General features: G+C 44.0%; 1 protein-coding gene across 2 annotated transcripts in view; it reads left to right on the top strand.

Moving 5' to 3' along the window:
• The window catches only part of tek (TEK tyrosine kinase, endothelial), a 69,071-nt gene that overhangs the window by 623 nt on the left and 46,432 nt on the right, over positions 1-22,016 (top strand). The gene's annotated exons all lie outside the window — the stretch shown is intronic.

The raw sequence follows: 22,016 nt of genomic DNA, 5'->3' as shown, positions 1-22,016 counted from the left end.
TCTCTACTCTGCTGTGTGTCTGGTCTACTGGTTCTCTCTGGGTATGTATCTCTACTGTGTGTCTGGTCTACTGGTTCTCTCTGGGTATGTATCTCTACTCTACTGTGTGTCTGGTCTACTGGTTCTCTCTGGGTATGTATCTCTACTGTGTGTCTGGTCTACTGGTTCTCTCTGGGTATGTATCTCTACTGTGTGTCTGGTCTACTGGTTCTCTCTGGGTATGTATCTCTACTCTACTGTGTGTCTGGTCTACTGGTTCTCTCTGGGTATGTATCTCTACTGTGTGTCTGGTCTACTGGTTCTCTCTGGGTATGTATCTCTACTGTGTGTCTGGTCTACTGGTTCTCTCTGGGTATGTATCTCTACTGTGTGTCTGGTCTACTGGTTCTCTCTGGGTATGTATCTCTACTGTGTGTCTGGTCTACTGGTTCTCTCTGGGTATGTATCTCTACTGTGTGTCTGGTCTACTGGTTCTCTCTGGGTATGTAACTCTGCTGTGTGTCTGGTCTACTGGTTCTCTCTGGGTATGTATCTCTACTCTGCTGTGTGTCTGGTCTACTGGTTCTCTCTGGGTATGTATCTCTACTGTGTGTCTGGTCTACTGGTTCTCTCTGGGTATGTATCTCTACTCTACTGTGTGTCTGGTCTACTGGTTCTCTCTGGGTATGTATCTCTACTCTACTGTGTCCCTTTTGGGTTATCTAGCACGTTCTATTGAGGTCATTGGACCCCTTTTACAAGGGAGATCTTAGAGACACGTGCCTTCAGGAAGTATTCAGACTTTTTCCACATTTTGTTGTTAACAGCCTGAAGTTAAAATTGTTTAAATTGAGATTTTTTTTTACTGGCCTACACACAATACCACATAATGTAAAAGTAGAATTTTTTATACTTAAACTTATTTTATTTTTTACAAATGAATTAAAAATGAAAAGCTGAAATGTAGAGTTAATAAGAATTCAACTCCTTTGTTATGACAAGTTCAAGAGTAAATATTAATTTAACAAGTCACACAATAAATTGCATGGACTAAATCTGCGTTCTATACTAGTGTTTAACATGATTTTTGAATGACCACCTCATCTCTGTACCCCAACACATACAATTATCTGTAAGGTCCCTCAGTCGACCAGTGAATTTCAAACACAGATTCAACCACAAAGACCAGGGAGGTTTTCCAATGCCTCGCAAAGAAGGGCACCTATTGGTAGATTAAAAAAAAAAAAGCACTATTCCACGATATCTCATTCACTTTAATAATGCATACATATCTTGCATTACTCATCTCATATGTATATACCGTATTCTATTCTACTGTATTTTAGTCCGTTCCTCTCTGACATCGCTCATCCATATGTATATAGTCTTAATTCATTCCTACTTAGATTTGTGTGTATTGGGTATATGTTGTGCAATTTGTTAGATATTACTTGTTAGATATTTACTGCACTGTCAGAGCTAGAAGAACAAGCATTTCGCTACACTTGCAATAACATCTGCTAATCACGTGTTTGTGACCAATACCATTTGATTTGATTTGGTAGATGGGTAAAAAAACAAACAGATATAAAATATCCCTTTGATCATGGTGAAGTTATTAATTACACGTTGGATGGTGTATCAATACACTCAGTCACTACCAAGATACAGGCGTCCTTCCGAACTCAGTTGCCATAGAGCAGCGTTTCCCAAACTCAGTCCTCGGTCCCCAAGTGGTAGACATTTTGGTTTTTGCCCTAACACTACACAACTGATTCAAATGATCAAAGCGTGAGGATTTGGTTGATTATTTGAATCAGCTGTGTAGTGCCAGGGCAAAACCTAAAACGTGCACCTCTTGGGTGTGCCGAGTTTGGGAAACGCTGCCGTAGAGGAGGGGAAAGCACTCAGAGAGATTTCACCTTGAGGCCAACGATGACTTTAAAACAGTTACAGAGTTTAATGGCTGTGATAGGAGAAAACTGAGTGTAACAGTATAACTTTAAACCGTCCCCTCGCGAACCAGGGACCCTCTGCACACATCAACAACTGACACCCACGAAGCGTCGTTACCCATCGCTCCACAAAAGCCGCGGCCCTTGCAGAGCAAGGGGCAACACTACTAATAGGTTTCAGAGCAAGTGATGTAACTGATTGAAACGCTACTAGCGCGTACCCGCTAACTAGCTAGCCATTTCACATCCGTTACATGAGGATGGATCAACAACATTGTAGTTACTCCACAATACTAACCTAAATGACAGTGAAAAGAAGGAAGCCTGTACAGAATACAAATATTCTAAAACATGCATCCTGTTTGCAACAAGGCAATAAAGTAATACTGCAAAAAACGAGGGACAGCAATTAACTTTTTGTCCTGAATACTAAGTGTTATGGTTGGGGCAAATTCAATACAACACATTACTGAGTACCACTCTTCATATTTTCAAACATAGTGGTGGCTGCATCATGTTATGGGTATGCTTATAATCATTAAGGACTGGGGAGTTTTTCAGGATAAAAAAATAAACAGAATGAAGCTAAGCACAGGCAAAATCCTAGAGGGAAACCTGATTCGGTCTGCTTTCCACCAGACACTGGCAGAGGAATTCATGTTTCAGCAGGACAATAACCTAAAACACAAGGCCAAATCTACACTGGAGTTGCTTTCCAAGAAGACAGTGAATGTTCCTGAGTCGAGATGCAGTTTTGATTTAAATCTACGTGAAAATCTATAGCAAGACCTGAAAATGGTTGTCTAGCAATGATCAACAACCATTTTGAGTTTGAAGAAGTTTGAAAAGAATAATGGGCAAATGTTGCACAATCCAGGTGTAGAAAGCTCTTAGAGACTTACCCCAGAAAGACTCACAGCTCTTAGAGACTTACCCAGAAAGACTCACAGCTCTTAGAGACTTACCCAGAAAGACTCACAGCTCTTAGAGACTTACCCAGAAAGACTCACAGCTCTTAGAGACTTACCCAGAAAGACTCACAGCTGTAATTATTGCCAAAGGTGATTCTAACGTGTATTAACGCAGGGGTGTGAATACTTATATAAATTAGTTATTTCTGTATTTAATTTTCAATACATTTGCAAATATTTCTATAAACATATATTTACTTTGTCATTATGGGGTATTGTGTGTGTAGATGGGTGAGGGGGAAAAATATATTTAATCCATTTTAAATTCAGGCTGTAAAACAACGAAAATGTGGAATAAGTGAAGGAGTATGACTACTTTCTAAAGGCACTGTAGAGATAGATAGATAGATAGATAGATAGATAGATAGATAGATAGATAGATAGATAGATAGATAGATAGATAGATAGATAGACAGACAGACAGACAGACAGACAGACAGACAGACAGAGTATTTGATACACTGCCGATTTTGCAGGTTTTCCTACTTACAAAGCATGTAGAGGTCTGTCATTTTTTATCATAGGTACACTTCAACTGTGAGAGACGGAATCTAAAACAAAAATCCAGAAAATCACATTGTATGATTTTTAAGTAATTAATTTGCATTAGAAAACACAAAAGCCTTTTTACAACATACGTGTTGTGATAAGTGTGTTTGCTCTGTAACCTGTTAGTTTATATGCCTTGACACCATGATACATAGGCCTAAAAGCCGAGACAATAAGAAGACACAGTGGCAGAATAAATTCAACCACACCTTTGTTTCATCACAAACCCGGAGAGCAACATCTGTCTGATGAAGTCCACAAAGCAAATATTACATGTAACAAACAGTTACATGACCTACTGCAGGGGTCAAGAAAGTTAATGTTTCCAACATTTTCGCATCACTAAACAACTATTGATTTAGAACCACAGAGTTTTACCGCAAGTCACACAGAAAACAGGAGCTGCCTCCACTATTCCAGCACCATTTCAACATCATCCAATCACCTCTGTTTACTCTAATACAGTGACAACTTCAAGATACCAAAAACAATTTAGTCCGATCAACGTAAGCTAGATATGATGTGGCTGTCCATGGTTCTGATTTCTGTGTGAGTGCGTGTATGTGCGTTTGTGCAAGCAGAAAAACATGTTGACTCACCCTAGAGAAACGTCAATGCCTTCCTCCTCTCTTTCATGTTGACTAAACGGTCTATCACTCTGTCACACAGTACCCGCTTTTAGTTTTTGATGTCCCAGACTACCTGGCTAAAATGCTTGCTTGCTAGCCTCACTTCCATTCATGGACAACGTTAGCTAGTTAACATTAGCCTTCTACATCTAGCTACATATTTAACTTCCATTCATGGACAACGTTAGCTAGTTAACATTAGCCTTCTACATCCAGCTACATATTTAACTTCCATTCATGGACAACGTTAGCTAGTTAGCATTAGCCTTCTACATCTAGCTACACATTTAACTTCCATTCGTGGACAACGTTAGCTAGTTAACATTAGCCTCCTACATCTAGCTACATATTTAACTTCCATCCTCTCAGGCCAGGAGCACAACAATGTATGAATTAATTGTTGGATCAGAATCGCCTTTATAATCACTGGCCAGTACAGAGAATTAAGTTAAACCACAAGTCCAAATCCCTATCTTCATCCCTGGCTAATTTAGGAAAGGGCCAGTTTTAGTTAGCTAGCTAGCCACGGGAGGACAACAACACAACGAGATGCAACAATTCAAGTTGTTTCTATCGATGACGTATTGCTCTGTGATTGGACTGAAGCCAAATCCAAACTGGCTTCCCTTGACACTTCTTTTTGTTGGTGTGCCAGGACCATTCACAGTTGAGCTCACTCCGTTTAGCTCAACGCTGATTGGCTATTATTTAAAACTTTTTTTTTTTTTTTTATCAAGGGAGGCCAAGTGGTCGCTGGCTTCCCTTGCATTAAAGTTTACAATTGGCTCCTTCATCCCCCTCCTCTCCCCTGTAACTATTCCCCAGGTCGTTGCTGCAAATGAGAACGTGTTCTCAGTCAACTTACCTGGTAAAATAACGGTAAAATAAAAAATAAAATAAAATGCTACGGGCGGCAACAATGTCATACTCTTTTTGACCAGACAGCATCAGATAGATGGGCTACACATAGAGAGACAGAGGGGCGCTGTTTCGCTCTCTTGTGAATTGAAGAAAATGTATGAAAACACAAAGAGATTAAAGATTTTATGTTTCTTTCTTTTTTTCTTGGTTAATTTTAGGGGGAAGCCTGGCCTTCCCTTGGCAACCATGAATACACACCACTGATACCTACCTCAGCTACTCTGAAAATGTGGCAGTTTTACTGAAGCAATAGAAATTACTGTGAATGTAAAAACCACTTCAACATAAATCATAGACAACAAGGCAACACTATTGTATCAACCTATAGATGCAATATCGACAGTATAATTTCGCTCATAGGGCTCTGGTCAAAAGTAGTGTAGAATATAGGGACAGGGTCCCACTGAGATATAGGGACAGGGTCCCACTGAGATATAGGGACAGGGTCCCACTGAGATATAGGGACAGGGTCCCACTGAGATATAGGGACAGGGTCCCACTGGGGTATAGGGACAGGGTCCCACTGAGATATAGGGACAGGGTCCCACTGGGGTATAGGGACAGGGTCCCACTGAGATATAGGGACAGGGTCCCACTATAGTATAGGGACAGGGTCCCACTGGGGTATAGGGACAGGGTCCCACTGAGATATAGGGACAGGGTCCCACTATAGTATAGGGACAGGGTCCCTCTGGGGTATAGGGACAAGGTCCCTCTGGGATATAGGGACAGGGTCCCACTGAGATATAGGGACAGGGTCCCACTATAGTATAGGGACAGGGTCCCTCTGGGGTATAGGGACAAGGTCCCTCTGGGATATAGGGACAGGGTCCCACTGGAATATAGGGACAGGGTCCCACTGGGGTATAGGGACAGGGTCCCACTGGAATATAGGGACAGGGTCCCACTGGGATATTCAGACAGGGTCCCACTGGAATATAGGGACAGGGTCCCACTGGAATATAGGGACAGGGTCCCACTGGGGTATAGGGACAGGGTCCCACTGGAATATAGGGACAGGGTCCCACTGGGATATTCAGACAGGGTCCCACTGGAATATAGGGACAGGGTCCCACTGGAATATAGGGACAGGGTCCCACTGGGGTATAGGGACAGGGTCCCACTGGAATATAGGGACAGGGTCCCACTGGGATATATGCTATTGTTTGAGGAGAGTGCCCAATTTTGAACATGAAAAGTTATTAATAAACAAATTAGGCACATTTGGGCAGTCTTGATAAAAAGAATTGAACAGAAATGCAATGGTTCATTGCATCAGTCAAACAGTGCACATACACTGCTGCCATCTAGTGGCCAAAATCGAAATTGCACCTGGGCTGTAATAATACATTATGGTCTTTTGCATTTCAAAGATGATGGTACAAAAAAACCATATACAGTATATCACAAAAGTGAGTACACCCCTCACATTTTTGTAAATATTTGAGTATATCTTTTCATGTGACAACACTGAAGAAATGACACTTTGCTACAATGTAAAGTAGTGAGTGTACAGCTTGTATAACAGTGTAAATTTGATGTCCCCTCAAAATAACTCAACACACAGCCATTAATGTCTAAACCGCTGGCAACAAAAGTGAGTACGCCCCTAAGTGAAAATGTCCAAATTGGGCCCAATTAGCCATTTTCCCTCCCCGGTGTCATGTGACTCGTTAGTGTTACAAGGTCTCAGGTGTGAATGGGGAGCAGGTGTGTTAAATTTGGTGTCATCGCTCTCACACTCCCTCATACTGACTGGTCACTGGAAGTTCAACATGGCACCTTATGGCAAAGAACTCTCTGAGGATCTGAAAATGTTTTTTGTTGCTCTACATAAAGATGGCCTGGGCTATAAGAAGATTGCCAAGACCCTGAAACTGAGCTGCAGCACGGGGGCCAAGACCATACAGCGGTTTAACTGGACAGGTTCCACTCAGAACAGGCCTCGCCATGGTCGACCAAAGAAGTTGAGTGCACGTGCTCAGCGTCATATCCAGAGGTTGTCTTCGGGAAATAGACGTATGAGTGCTGCCAGCATTGCTGCAGAGGTTGAAGGGGTGGGGGGTCGGCCTGTCAGTGCTCAGACCATACGCCGTACACTGCATCAAATTGGTCTGCATGGCTGTCGTCCCAGAAGGAAGCGTCTTCTAAAGATGATGCACAAGAAAGCCCGCAATCAGTTTGCTGAAGACAAGCAGACTAAGGACATGGATTACTGGAACCATGTCCTGTGGTCTGATGAGACCAAGATAAACTTATTTGGTACAGATGGTGTCAAGCGTGTGTGGCGGCAACCAGGTGAGGAGTACAAAGACAAGTGTGTCTTGCCTACAGTCAAGCATGGTGGTGGGAGTGTCATGGTCTGGGGCTGCATGAGTGCTGCCGGCACTGGGGAGCTACAGTTCATTGAGGGAACCATGAATGCCAACATGTACTGTGACATACTGAAGCAGAGCATGATCCCCTCCCTTCAGAGACTGGGCCGCAAGGCAGTATTCCAACATGATAAAGACCCCAAACACACCTCCAAGACGACCACTGCCTTGCTAATAAAGCTGAGGGTAAAGGTGATGGACTGGCCAAGCATGTCTCCAGACCTAAACCCTATTGAGCATCTGTGGGGCATCCTCAAACGGAAGGTGGAGGAGTGCAAGGTCTCTAACATCCACCAGCTCCGTGATGTCGTCATGGAGGAGTGGAAGAGGACTCCAGTGGCAACCTGTGAAGCTCTGGTGAACTCCATGCCCAAGAGGGTTAAGGCAGTGCTGGAAAATGATGGTGGCCACACAAAATATTGACACTTTGGGCCCAATTTGGACATTTTCACTTAGGGGTGTACTCACTTTTGTTGCCAGCGGTTTAGACATTAATGGCTGTGTATTGAGTTATTTTGAGGGGACATCAAATTTACACTGTTATACAAGCTGTACACTCACTACTTTACATTGTAGCAGAGTGTCATTTCTTCAGTGTTGTCACATGAAAAGATATACTCAAATATTTACAAAAATGTGAGGGGTGTACTCACTTTTGTGATATACTGTATATATTTTTTCTTCTCTGTATTATTGTTTACCAGATCTATTGTGTTATATTCTCCTACATTCCTTTCACATTTCTTCAAACTTCAAAGTGTTTCCTTTCAAATAGTACCAAGAATATTCATATCCTTGCTTCAGGTCCTGAGCTACAGGCAGTTAGATTTGGGTATGTCATTTTAGGCGAAAATTGAAAAAAAGAGGGGCGGATCATCTTTTGGTTGGTCTTAAATATCCCCACCAGTGAATACTGAAATTGGCCCTTTGGCACACCTTTTTAAGGACACACCTCAGATATCGCCACCGCTCCCATCTCAGTGAAAACTCATTTAACGCAGGTAAATTATCAATCCCGGCGCTAGTGGTTTGAAAAACAGAAGAGCACTGGCTTTTAAACAGGTCGAAATTGCAAATGAACGTGTGTTTGACAATTGTCTGAAAATAGAGTCCTTCCATTTTTGTTCAGATAAGTTTTGACCTTATCTCAGTGACTTGAGGGTGTGTCGTCTGTCCAAACAACATGCTGTGTCCCACATAGTGCACTATTTCTGATAGTCCACTACTTTGGACCACCAGAGCCCTGGGCATAGGATGCCATTTAGGACAGACAGTGTGGTGCAAGGTGGTGGGGGGGGGGATCTCTCTACAGAGAGATATGGGGAGACCACCTGTGGATGAAAAAACATGAGATTTTCCTTGAACAGTAATTAAACAACACAACAGAGGTCTGAGAATAGATTTCTGGTTTTATGAAACAGAAGTGAGAGAGGAAACAATGCCATGTTTATGCTCATCCTACCATGTTGATGAAATGAAATAGCTGTACTATTCCCCTTCAGGTGTCATGTTTATGCTCATCCTACCATGTTGATGAAATGAAATAGCTGTACTATTCCCCTTCAGGTGTCATGTTTATGCTCATCCTACCATGTTAATGAAATGAAATAGCTGTACTATTCCCCTTCAGGTGTCATGTTCTTTAAATAGCACCGTGTATTTATGTCTGAGACGTGTAGTACATGACCGTACGACATTTAAACATAAAAGTTGTGGACTAGTAGAAAGAGGAGGAAGGGAAGCTCTACTAAGGGACACAATAGTACATGTTGGTAGATAGAAGGTGCTCTTTGGTAAAAGGGGTGAATTGGTCATCAGAAAGAAAAGAGGACCAATGCACTCTTCATATAATAAATTAAAATGTCTTTATTCGTATGGAATGTTCAATAGAAACAAAGTTTTCGGCCGTGCTGCCGAAACACGTCGGATTTAAAACTGTTTCTATTGAACACGCCATACTAATAAAGGCATTTTAATTATATGAAGAGTGCCTTGGTCCTTCCTTTCTTTTTGATAAAAGTTGTGGACATTGAGATGATAGTATATAATGTAGGGTTATAGGGTAGACATAAACTATTGTAGCAAACCATGTCATGTCATGTCATGTCATGTCATGTCATGTCTGTCTGTCTGTCTGTCTGTCTGCCTGTCTGCCTGTCTGCCTGTCTGCCTGTCTGCCTGCCTGTCTGTCTGCCTGTCTGACTGTCTGCCTGCCTGCCTGTCTGACTGTCTGTCTGTCTGTCTGTCTGTCTGCCTGTCTGCCTGTCTACCTGTCTGTCTGCCTGCCTGTCTGTCTGTCTGTCTGTCTGTCTGTCTGTCTGTCTGTCTGTCTGTCTGTCTGTCTGTCTGCCTGCCTGCCTGTCTGTCTGTCTGTCTGTCTGTCTGTCTGTCTGTCTGTCTGTCTGTCTGTCTGTCTGTCTGTCTGTCTGCCTCACACACAACTTTAACTCCAGCTGAAAGGCAGCCATGACAGCATCCCTCCAAACCCCTAAACGTCACCCTGCTTGAACACAACAACAGAAACGCCCGTAATCATCTGTGTGTGTAAACTGAGGCCCCAATGGAACCCTATTCCCTTTATAATGCACTACTTCAGACACATGTAGTACAGAGGGAATAGGGACCATTTGGGATTTCATACTGAGTAATTCCCTAAACACAACATCAGCTACAGTTGAAGTCAGAAGTTTACATACATCTTAGCCAAATACATTTAAACTCAGTTTTTCCACAATTCCTGACATTTAATCCTAGTAAAAATTCCCTGTCTTGGGTCAGTTAGGATCACCACTTTATTTTAAGAATGTGAAATGTCAGAATAATAGTAGAGAGAATGATTTATGATTTATTTATTTCATCACATTCTCAGTGGGTCAGAAGTTTACATACACTCAATTAGTATTTGGTAGCATTGCCTTTACAGTGTTTAACTTGGGTCAAACGTTTCGGGTAGCCTTCCACAAGCTGCCCACAATACGTTGGGTGAATTTTGGTCCATTCCTCCTGACAGAGCTGGTGTAACTGAGTCAGGTTTGTAGGCCTCCTTGCTCGCACACGCCTTTTCAGTTCTGCTCACACATTTTCTAGAGGATTGAGGTCAGGGCTTTGTGATAGCCACTCCAATATCTTGACTTTGTTATCCTTAAGCCATTTTGCCACAACTTTGGAAGTATGTTTGGGGTCATTGTCCATTTGGAAGACCCATTTGCAACCAAGCTTTAACTTTAACTTCCTGACAGTCCTTTCTGCAGCAAAGCACCCCCACAACATGATGCTGCCACCCCCGTGCTTCACGGTTGGGATGGTGCTCTTTGGCTTGCAACCCTCCCCCTTTTTCTTCCAAACATAACAATGGTCATTATGGCCAAACAGTTCTATTGTTGTTTCATCAGACCAAAAGAGATTTCTCCAAAAAGTATGATCTTTGTCCCCATGTTCAGTTGCAAACCGTAGTCTGGCTTTTTTTAATAGCGGTTTTGGAGCAGTGGCTTCTTCCTTGCTGAGCGGCCTTTCAGGTTATGTTGATATAGGACTCGTTTTACTGTGGATATAGATACTTTTGTACCTGTTTCCTCCAGCATCTTCACAAGGTCTTTTGCTGTTCTGGGATTGATTTGCACTTTTCGCACCAAAGTACGTTCATCTCTAGGAGGCAGAACGCGTCTCCTTCCTGAGCGGTATGATGGCTGCGTGGTCCCATGGTGTTTATACTTGCGTACTAGTGTTTGTACAGATGAACGTGGTACCTTCAGGTGTTTGAAAATTACTCCCAAGGATGAACCAGACTTGTGGAGGTGTCCAATTATTTTTCTGAGGTCATGGCTGATTTCTTTTGATTTTCCCATGTTGTCAAGCAAAGAGGCACTGAGTTTGAAGGTAGGCCTTGAAATACATCCACAGGTACACCTCCAATTGACTCAAATGATGTCAATTAGCCTATTAGAAGCTTCTAAAGCCATGATGTCATTTTCTGGAACTTTCCAAGCAGTTTAAAGGCACAGTCAACTTAGTGAATGTAAACTTCTGACCCACTGGAATTGTGATACAGTGAATTATAAGTGAAATAATCTGTCTGTAAACAATTGTTGGAAAAATTACTCGTGCACAAAGTAGATGTCTTAACCAACTTGCCAAAACTGTAGTTTGTTATTAACAAGAAATTTGAACGAGTTTTAATGACTCCAACCTAAGTGTATGTAAACTTCCGACATCACCTGTACGTACATAAAGAAATTAAGCCGTTCATATTAAAATGTGGCTCCTTGGCCTTTTAATCAATTGGATTTAATGTGACACTTTAATATTAGATTTATTTAAAAAATAAATGCTGTAAGAACAAAACGTAGCACTTCCCTCTATTAACCTCCACCCTGGTTGTCAGTAGTCCTCAGGACTATTCTTCCCCCTATAAACCTCCACCCTGGTTGTCAGTAGTCCTCAGGGCTATTCCTCCCCCTATAAACCTCCACCCTGGTTGTCAGTAGTCCTCAGGACTATTCTTCCCCCTATAAACCTACACCCTGATTGCCAGTAGTCCTCAAGACTATTCTTCCCCCTATAAACCTCCACCCTGGTTGTCAGTAGTCCTCGGGACTATTCTTCCTCCTATAAACCTCCACCCTGGTTGTCAGTAGTCCTCAGGGCTATTCTTCCCCCTATAAACCACCACCCTGGTTGTCAGTAGTCCTCAGGGCTATTCTTCCCCCTATAAACCTCCACCCTGGTTGTCAGTAGTCCTCAGGGCTATTCTTCCCCCTATAAACCTCCACCCTGGTTGTCAGTAGTCCTCAGGGCTATTCTTCCCCCTATAAACCTCCACCCTGGTTGTCAGTAGTCCTCAGGACTATTCTTCCCCCTATAAACCTCCACCCTGGTTGTCAGTAGTCCTCAGGACTATTCTTCCCCCTATAAACCTCCACCCTGGTTGTCAGTAGTCCTCAGGACTATTCTTCCCCCTATAAACCTCCACCCTGATTGTCAGTAGTCCTCAGGACTATTCTTCCCCCTATAAACCTCCACCCTGGTTGTCAGTAGTCCTCAGGACTATTCTTACTTCAACAACAATAGCAGGGCGAGGTTTCCTGAACATTAACACACAGGCAGAACACAATCAGCTGGCTGCTTGTGTGGAAGGAATGGTTTACAACAGTAGCTACAGGGGAAATGACATGTCAGGAACATTATATTCACTTGATCTGAATGTTCCTGCTTTACTCAGAACATGTCAGCAAAGGTGAAGACATTATTTTTTATTTTATTTAACTAGGCAAGTCAGTTAAGAACAAATTATTATTTTCAATGACGGCCTAGGAACAGTGGGTTTAACTGGTCTAGGAACAGTGGGTTAACTGGTCTAGGAACAGTGGGTTAACTGGTCTAGGAAAAGTGGGTTAACTGGTCTAGGAACAGTGGGTTAACTGGTCCAGGAACAGTGGGTTAACTGGTCTAGGAAAAGTGGGTTAACTGGTCTAGGAACAGTGGGTTAACTGCCTTTTTTCAGAACGACAGATGTCTTTTACCTTGTCAGCTCGGGGGATTCAATCTAGCAACCTTTGGACTAGGTTGCAACCGCTCTAACCACTAGGCTACCTGCCGCCCCGAACAAATGACAGAGTTAAGAAGTGAAGTCTTCTTGGTACTAAACTGCACTGTACTGAACTGTATTGCACATCACTGAAACAGTATTCTAGGATCAACAAGAGGTCAAACAGTATTCTAGGATCAACAGAGGTCAAACAGTATTCTAGGATCAACAGAGGTCAAACAGGATTCTAGGATCAACAGAGGTCAAACAGTATTCTAGGATCAACAAGAGGTCATACAGTATTCTAGGATCAACAGAGGTCAAACAGTATTCTAGGATCAACAGAGGTCAAACAGTATTCTAGGATCAACAGAGGTCAAACAGGATTCTAGGATCAACAGAGGTCAAACAGTATTCTAGGATCAACAAGAGGTCATACAGTATTCTAGGATCAACAGAGGTCAAACAGTATTCTAGGATCAACAGAGGTCAAACAGGATTCTAGGATCAACAGAGGTCAAACAGTATTATAGGATCAACAGAGGTCATACAGTATTCTAGGATCAACAGAGGTCAAACAGGATTCTAGGATCAACAGAGGTCAAACAGTATTCTAGGATAAACAGAGGTCAAACAGTATTCTAGGTTCAACAGAGGTCAAACAGGATTCTAGGATCAACAGAGGTCAAACAGTATTCTAGGATCAACAGAGGTCAAACAGTATTCTAGGATCAACAGAGGTCAAACAGGATTCTAGGATCAACAGAGGTCAAACAGTATTCTAGGATCAACAAGAGGTCAAACAGTATTATAGGATCAACAGAGGTCATACAGTATTATAGGATCAACAGAGGTCAAACAGGATTCTAGGATCAACAGAGGTCAAACAGGATTCTAGGATCAACAGAGGTCAAACAGTATTCTAGGATCAACAGAGGTCAAACAGTATTCTAGGATCAACAAGAGGTCATACAGTATTCTAGGATCAACAGAGGTCAAACAGGATTCTAGGATCAACAGAAAGGCCCAAGATGTTTCATATGAAGGATGGTTTGATACGGTTGCTGCAGACTGAAAGGTGATGGGGTAATATGAGAGTTGTGACTATTCTTCCTGAGTAAATCATGTGTTTGTCAGGATCATGCAGTGGATGCACAGCATGTGAGAAACTTCACACATCTTTCTCTGTCCAGGGGGTTGACAGTGTGTGTGTGTGTGTGTGTGTGTGTGCGTGCGTGCGTGCGTGCGTGCGTGCGTGTGTGTGTGTGTCAAGAGGTCAGAGCATCAGAGGGCTAGCTGCGTAACAGTACCATGATCTCTTCCACATGCGCTCTCTCTGTCTCTCTGTCTCTCTGTCTCTCTGTCTCTCTGTCTCTCTGTCTCTCTGTCTGTCTGTCTGTCTGTCTGTCTGTCTGTCTGTCTGTCTCTCTGTCTCTCTGTCTCTCTGTCTCTCTCTCTCTCTCTCTCTCTCTCTCTCTCTCTCTCTCTCTCTCTCTCTCTCTCTCTCTCTCTCTCTCTCCTCTGTCTCTGTCCCCCCCCCCTCTCTCTCTCTCTCAATTTAAGAGCTTTATTGGCATGGGAAACATATGTTAACATCGCCAAAGCAAGTGAAATAGATAATAAACAAAAGTGAAAAGTTAACATTACACTCACAAAATTCCTAAGGAATAGAGACATAAATATGAGTTGTATTCACAATGGTGTTTGTTGTTCACTGGTTGACCTTTTCTTGTGGCAACAGGTCACAAATCTTGCTGCTGTGATGTTACACTGTGGTATTTCACCCAGTAGATATGGGAGTTTATCAAAATTGGATTTGTTTTTCTAATTCTGTAATCTGAGGGAAATATGTGTCTCTAATATGGTCATACACTTGGCAGGAGGTTAGGAAGTGCAGCTCAGTTTCCACCTCATTTTGTGGGCAGTGTGCACATAGCCTGTCTTCTCTTGAGAGCCATGTCTGCCTTTCTCAATAGCAAGGCTATGCTCACTGAGTCTGTACATAGTCAAAGATTTCCTTAAGTTTGGGTCCGCCACAGTGGTCAGGTATTCTGCCACTGTGTACTCTCTGTTCAGGGCCAGATAGCATTCTAGTTTGCTCTGTTTTTTTGTTAATTCTTTCCAATGTGTCAAGTAATTATCTTTTTGTTTCCTCATGATTTGGTTGGGTCTAATTGTGTTGCTGTCCTGGGGCTCTGTGGGGTGTGTTTGTGTTTGTGAACAGAGCTCCAGGACCAGCTTGCTTAGGGGACTCTTCTCCAGGTTCATCTCTCTGTAGGTGATGGCTTTGTTATGGAAGGTTTGGGAATCACTTCCTTTTAGGTGGTTGTAGAATTTAACGTCTCTTTCTGGATATTGATAATTAGCGGGTGTCTGCCTAATTCTGCTCTGCATGCTTCATTTGGTGTCTTACGTTGTAAACTGAGGATATTTTTGCAGAGGCCTCAATTTTGTGTTCATCCCATTTAGTGAATTCTTGATTGGTGAGCGGACCCCAGACCTCACAACCCCAAACGGCAATGGGTTCTATAACCGATTCAAGTATTTTTAGCCAGATCCTAATTGGTACGTCAAATTTTATGTTCCTTTTGATGGCCCTTATCTCTGAGATTGTTCACAGCTTTTTTGTGGAAGTTACCAGTGGTGCTGATGTTTAGGCCGAGGTAGGTGTAGTTTTTTTGTGTTTTTAGGGCAACGGTGTCTAGATGGAATTAGCATTTATGGTTCTGTTAACCATTATGATCTGGTGCTTCTCTCCCCAACCAAGGAGGGCCCAGGTCTGACAGAATCTGTGCAGAAGATCTAGGTGCTGCTGTAGGCCCTCCTTGGTTGGGGACAGAAGCACCAGATCATCAGCAAACAGTAGACACTTGACTTCAGATTCTAGTAGGGTGAGGCCGGGTGCTGCAGACTGTTCTAGTAGGGTGAGGCCGGGTGCTGCAGACTGTTCTAGTAGAGTGAGGCCGGGTGCTGCAGACTGTTCTAGTAGGGTGAGGCCGGGTGCTGCAGACTGTTCTAGTAGGGTGAGGCAGGGGGCTGCAGACTGTTCTAGTAGGGTGAGGCCGGGTGCTGCAGACTGTTCTAGTAGAGTGAGGCCGGGTGCTGCAGACTGTTCTAGTAGGGTGAGGCCGGGTGCTGCAGACTGGTCTAGTAGGGTGAGGCCGGGTGCTGCTGACTGTTCTAGTAGGGTGAGGCCGGGTGCTGCAGACTGGTCTAGTAGGTTGAGGCCGGGTGCTGCAGACTGTTCTAGTAGGGTGAGGCCGGGTGCTGCAGACTGTTCTAGTAGGGTGAGGCCGGGTGCTGCAGACTGTTCTAGTAGGGTGAGGCCGGGTGCTGCAGACCGTTCTAGTAGGGTGAGGCCGGGTGCTGCAGACCGTTCTAGTAGGGTGAGGCCGGGTGCTGCAGACTGGACTAGTAGGGTGAGGACGGGTGCTGCAGACTGTTCTAGTAGGGTGAGGCCGGGTGCTGCAGACTGGTCTAGTAGGGTGAGGCCGGGTGCTGCAGACTGTTCTAGTAGGGTGAGGCCGGGTGCTGCAGACTGTTCTAGTAGAGTGAGGCCGGGTGCTGCAGACTGTTCTAGTAGGGTGAGGCCGGGTGCTGCAGACTGTTCTAGTAGGGTGAGGCCGGGTGCTGCATACTGGTCTATTAGAGTGAGGCCGGGTGCTGCAGACTGTTCTAGTGCCCTCGCCAAGTCATTGATATACACTATATATACAAAAGTATGTGGACACGCCTTCAAATTAGTGGATTTGGCTATTTCAGCCACACCTGTTGCTGACAGGTGTAAACAATCAAGCACACAGCCATGCAATCTCCACAGACAAACATTGACAGTAGAATGGCCTGACTGAACAGCTCAGTGACCTTTAACATGGCACCGTCATAGGATGCCACCTTTCCAACAAGTCAGTTCATCAAATTTATGCCCTGCTAGAGCTGCCCCGGTCATCTGTAAGTGCTGTTATTGTGAAGTGAATATGTCTTGGAGCAACAACAGCTCAGCTGTGAAGTGGTAGGCCACACACAACAATAACTGTTCGTCGGGAGCTTCATGTAATGGGTTTCCATGGCCGAGCAGCCGCACACAAGCCTAAGATCACCATGCCCAATGCCAAGTGTCGGCTGGAGTGGTGTAAAGCTCGCTGTCATTGGACTTTGGAGCAGTGAAAAAGCGTTCTCTGAAGTGAAGAATCACGCTTCACCATCTGGGTTTGGCGGATGACAGGAGAACGCTACCTGCCCAAATGCATAGTGTAAAGTTTGGTGGAGCAGGAATAATGGTCTGGGGCTGTTTTTCATGGTTCGGGCCCCTTAGTTCCAGTGAAGGGAAATCTTAACGCTACAGCATACAATGACATTCTAGACAATTCTGTGCTTTCCAACTTTGTGGCAACAGTTTGGGGAAAGCCCTTTCCTGTTTCAGCATGACAATGGTCCCATGCACAAAGCGTGGTCTCAGTCATGGCTGGTTGTGACAAAGCCTGGGTTTGAACCTGCGTCTGTAGTGACGCCTCAAGCAATCCAGTGCCTTAGACCGCTGCACCACTCGGGAGGCCCCACGTATGCTGAAGTGTGGGGCTCAAGCTGCATCCCTGTCTCACCCCCCGGCCCTGAGGAAAGAAACCAGTGTGTTTTTTTTTTGCCAATTTTAACTGCACACTTATTGTGTACATGGATTTCTCTCTCTCTCGCTCTCTGTCTCTCTCTGTATTTCTCGCTCTCTCAATCGCTCTCTTTCTCTCTCTCTCTCTCCCTCTGTGCTGTACTCTCTCAGCCTCCACCTCTGCTCTCCACCAGTTGTAAATCACAGCTAGCTCAGAAACAGATAACAGTCAAAGCCAGAACGGAAACACTGACCCGTCATTCCTGCCTGACCAACTGGTCAGTGTACTTTAGGTGGATGGATATCCCACACTAGTCACTTGAAAGGAGAGAAGAGCTGTTGCTGATTTACAGCGAGAGGAATGGTTCAGAGCTATTTTGTTTTGAACAATGTAGATTAATCTCAGATGCTTCCATCTTTATACGTGAGCCAAAAGTAAATTGGTGCTCTTTGTAACAATGGCTGCTGCAGGGAAAACTGGCAACAAGTCAATTGAGTTCAGATGGGTATGGTCTCACCACGGTCTTCGTGAAATTAACTCTGATACAGAAACATTCCATTGATTCCATACATTAGGGTTAAACACAGGGGGAAGGAAGGGAATCACCACAGACTGTATGTATTAGCTGATTGTACTACAACTAATGATGATGGATGTGATCGGGCTGATAACCTGTCAGGTTAGCTACATCCAACCTGGTCTCAGAGGTAGACGTAAAATAGTAAACAGAAATCTGAGACACTCACATGAGTATTTATTTTATATTATATATATTTATTTATTTATTATTATTTATTTTTTAATTAGGGTTAAACACAGGGGGAAGGAAGGGATTTTTTAAAAATGTTTTATTTTTTTTATTTCACCTTTATTTAACCAGGTAGGCAAATTGAGAACACGTTCTCATTTACAATTGCGACCTGGCCAAGATAAAGCAAAGCAGTTCGACACATACAACAACACATAGTTACACATGGAGTAAAACAAACATACAGTCAATAATACAGTGAAAAATAAGTCTATATACAATGTGAGCAAGTGAGTTGAGATAAGGGAGGTGAAGGCAAATAAAAAAAATATATATAAATAAAAATATAAAAAAAGGCCATGGTGGCGAAGTAAATACAATATAGCAAGTAAAAGAAACACTGGAATGGTTAGTTTCCAGTGGAAGAAGGTGCAAAGTAGAGATAGAAATAATGGGGTGCAAAGGAGCAAAATAAATAAATACAGTAGGTAAAGAGGTAGTTGTTTGGGCTAAATTATAGATGGGCTATGTACAGGTGCAGTAATCTATGAGCTGCTCTGACAGCTGGTGCTTAAAGCTAGTGAGGGAGATAAGTGTTTCCAGTTTCAGAGATTTTTGTAGTTCGTTCCAGTCATTGGCAGCAGAGAACTGGAAGGAGAGGCGGCCAAAGGAAGAATTGGTTTTGGGGGTGACCAGAGAGATATACCTGCTGAAGCGCGTGCTACAGGTAGGTGCTGCTATGGTGACCAGCGAGCTGAGATAAGGGGGGACTTTACCTAGCAGGGTTTTGTAGATGACCTGGAGCCAGTGGGTTTGGCGACGAGTATGAAGCGAGGGCCAGCCAACGAGAGCGTACAGGTCGCAGTGGTGGGTAGTATATGGGGCTTTGTGATAGACTTTGTGATAGACGGATGGCACTATGATAGACTGCATCCAATTTATTGAGTAGGGTTTTGGAGGCTATTTTGTAAATGACATCACCGAAGTCAAGGATTGGTAGGATGGTCAGTTTTACAAGGGTATGCTTGGCAGCATGAGTGAAGGATGCTTTGTTGCGGAATAGGAAGCCAATTCTAGATTTAACTTTGGATTGGAGATGTTTGATGTGAGTCTGGGAGGAGAGTTTACAGTCTTACCAGACACCTAGGTATTTGTAGTTGTCCACATATTCTAAGTCAGAGCCGTCCAGAGTAGTGACGTTGGACAGGCGGGCAGGTGCAGACAGCGATCGGTTGAAGAGCATGCATTTAGTTTTACTTGTATTTAAGAGCAATTGGAGGCCACGGAAGGAGAGTTGTATGGCATTGAAGCTCGCCTGGAGGGTTGTTAACACAGTGTCAAAAGAAGGGCCAGAAGTATACAGAATAGTGTCGTCTGCGTAGAGGTGGATCAGAGACTCACCAGCAGCAAGAGCGACATCATTGATGTATACAGAGAAGAGAGTCGGTCCAAGAATTGAACCCTGTGGCACCCCCATAGAGACTGCCAGAGGTCCGGACAACAGACCCTCCGATTTGACACACTGAACTCGATCAGAGAAGTAGTTGGTGAACCAGGCGAGGCAATCATTAGAGAAACCAAGGCTGTCGAGTCTGCCGATGAGGATGTGGTGATTGACAGAGTCAAAAGCCTTGGCCAGGTCAATGAATATGGCTGCACAGTACTGTTTCCTATCGATAGCGGTTAAGATATCGTTTATGACCTTGAGCGTGGCTGAGGTGCACCCATGACCAGCTCTGAAACCAGATTGCATAGCGGAGAAGGTATGGTGGGATTCGAAATGGTCGGTAATCTGTTTGTTGACTTGGCTTTCGAAGACCTTAGAAAGGCAGGGTAGGATAGATATAGGTCTGTAGCTGTTTGGGTCAAGAGTGTCCCCCCCTTTGAAGAGGGGGATAACCGCAGCTGCTTTCCAATCTTTGGGAATCTCAGATGACACGAAAGAGAGGTTGAAAAGGCTGGTAATAGGGGTGGCAACAATTTCAGCAGATAGTTTTAGAAAGAAAGGGTCCAGATTATCTAGCCCGGCTGATTTGTAAGGGTCCAGATTTTGCAGCTCTTTCAGAACATCAGCTGACTGTATTTGGGAGAAAGAGACATGGGGAAGGCTTGGGCGAGTAGCAGAGGGGAGGGCAGTGCTGTTGACCGGGGTAGGGGTAGCCAGGTGGAAAGCATGGCCAGCCGTAGAAAAATGCTTATTGAAATTCTCAATTATAGTGGATTTGTCGGTGGTGACAGTGTTTCCTATCTTCAGTGCAGTTGGAAGCTGGGAGGAGGTGTTCTTATTCTCCATGGAGGACGACATGGATAACATAGAGCTGGAGGGATTTCCAATGCACCGGCAGAACAGAGAAGCTACGTCTAGTAAGATGAGGTGTGGGGGTGTGTGTCTTTTTGTCAATAACAGCTGGTTAGTGATGTTAAATATTAAAGAAGTCTCGAGGTATTGCCCACCTGAGGTAGAGTACCTTATGATAAGCTGTAGAACACACTATCTACCAAGAGAGTTCTCATCTATATTATTCGTAACCGTCAATTTACCACTACAGACTGATGCTGGCACTAAGACCGCACTCAACCAACTCTATTAGGCCATAAGCAAACAAGAAAATGCTGACCCAGAAGCGGTGCTCCTAGTGGCCGGGGACTTTAACGCAGGGAAACCTAAATCAGTTCTACCAAATTTTACCAGCATGTCACGTGTGCAATCAGAGGGAAAAAACTCCAGACCACCTTTAATCCACACACAGAGATGCATATAAAACTCTCCCTGCCCTCCATTTGGCAAATCTGACCATAATTCTATCCTCCTGATTCCTGCTTACAAGCAAAAACTAAAGCGGGAAGTACCAGTGATTTGCTCAATACGGAAGTGATCAGATGACACAGATGCTACGCTAGAGGACTGTTTTGCTAACACAGACTGGAATATGCTCCTGGATTCATCCAATGGCATTGAGGAGTATACCACCTAGGTCACCGGCTTCATCAATAAGTGCATCGACGGCGTCGTCCCCACAGTGACCGTACGTACATTTCCCAACCAAAAGCCATGGATTACAGGCAACATCCGCAATCGAGCTAAAGGCTAGAGCTTCTGCTTTCAAGGAGTGGGACACTAATCCAGACGCCTATAAAAAATCCCACTATGCCCCCAGACGAACCATCAAACAAGCAAAGCGTCAATACAAGATTAATACGCCCTGACGCTCGTCAGATGTGGCAGGGCTTGAACACTATTACGGACTACAAAGGGAAACCCAGATGTGAGCTTCCTAGTGACGCAAGCCTATCAGACGAGCTAAATGCCTTTTATGGTGGCTTCGAGGCAAGCAACACTGAAGCATGCACGAGAGCACCAGCTGTTCTGGATGACTGTGTGATAATGCTCTCGGTACCCGATGTGAGCAAGACCTTTAAACAGGTCAACATTCACAAAGCCACAGGGCCAGATGGATTACCAGGACGTGTACTCAAAGCATGCGCGGAACAACTGGCAAGTGTCTTCACTGACATTTTCAACCTCTCCCTGACCGAGTCTGTAATACCTACATGTTTCAAGCAGACCACCATAGTCCATGTGCCCAATGAAGCGAAGGTAACCTGCCTAAATGATTACCACCCTGTAGCACTACCCTTTCCGACCTGGACATAAGGAACACCTATGTGAGAATGCTGTTCATTGACTACAGCTCAGCGTTCAACACCATAGTGCCCACGAAGCTCATCACTAGGCTAAGGACCCTGGGACTAAACACCTC

This window comes from Salvelinus fontinalis, chromosome 2 (assembly GCF_029448725.1).
Source record: "Salvelinus fontinalis isolate EN_2023a chromosome 2, ASM2944872v1, whole genome shotgun sequence".
NCBI classification, from domain to species: domain Eukaryota; kingdom Metazoa; phylum Chordata; class Actinopteri; order Salmoniformes; family Salmonidae; genus Salvelinus; species Salvelinus fontinalis.
The sequence above is the reverse complement of the archived record's forward strand: the minus strand, read 5'-3'. Positions and strand labels throughout refer to the sequence as shown.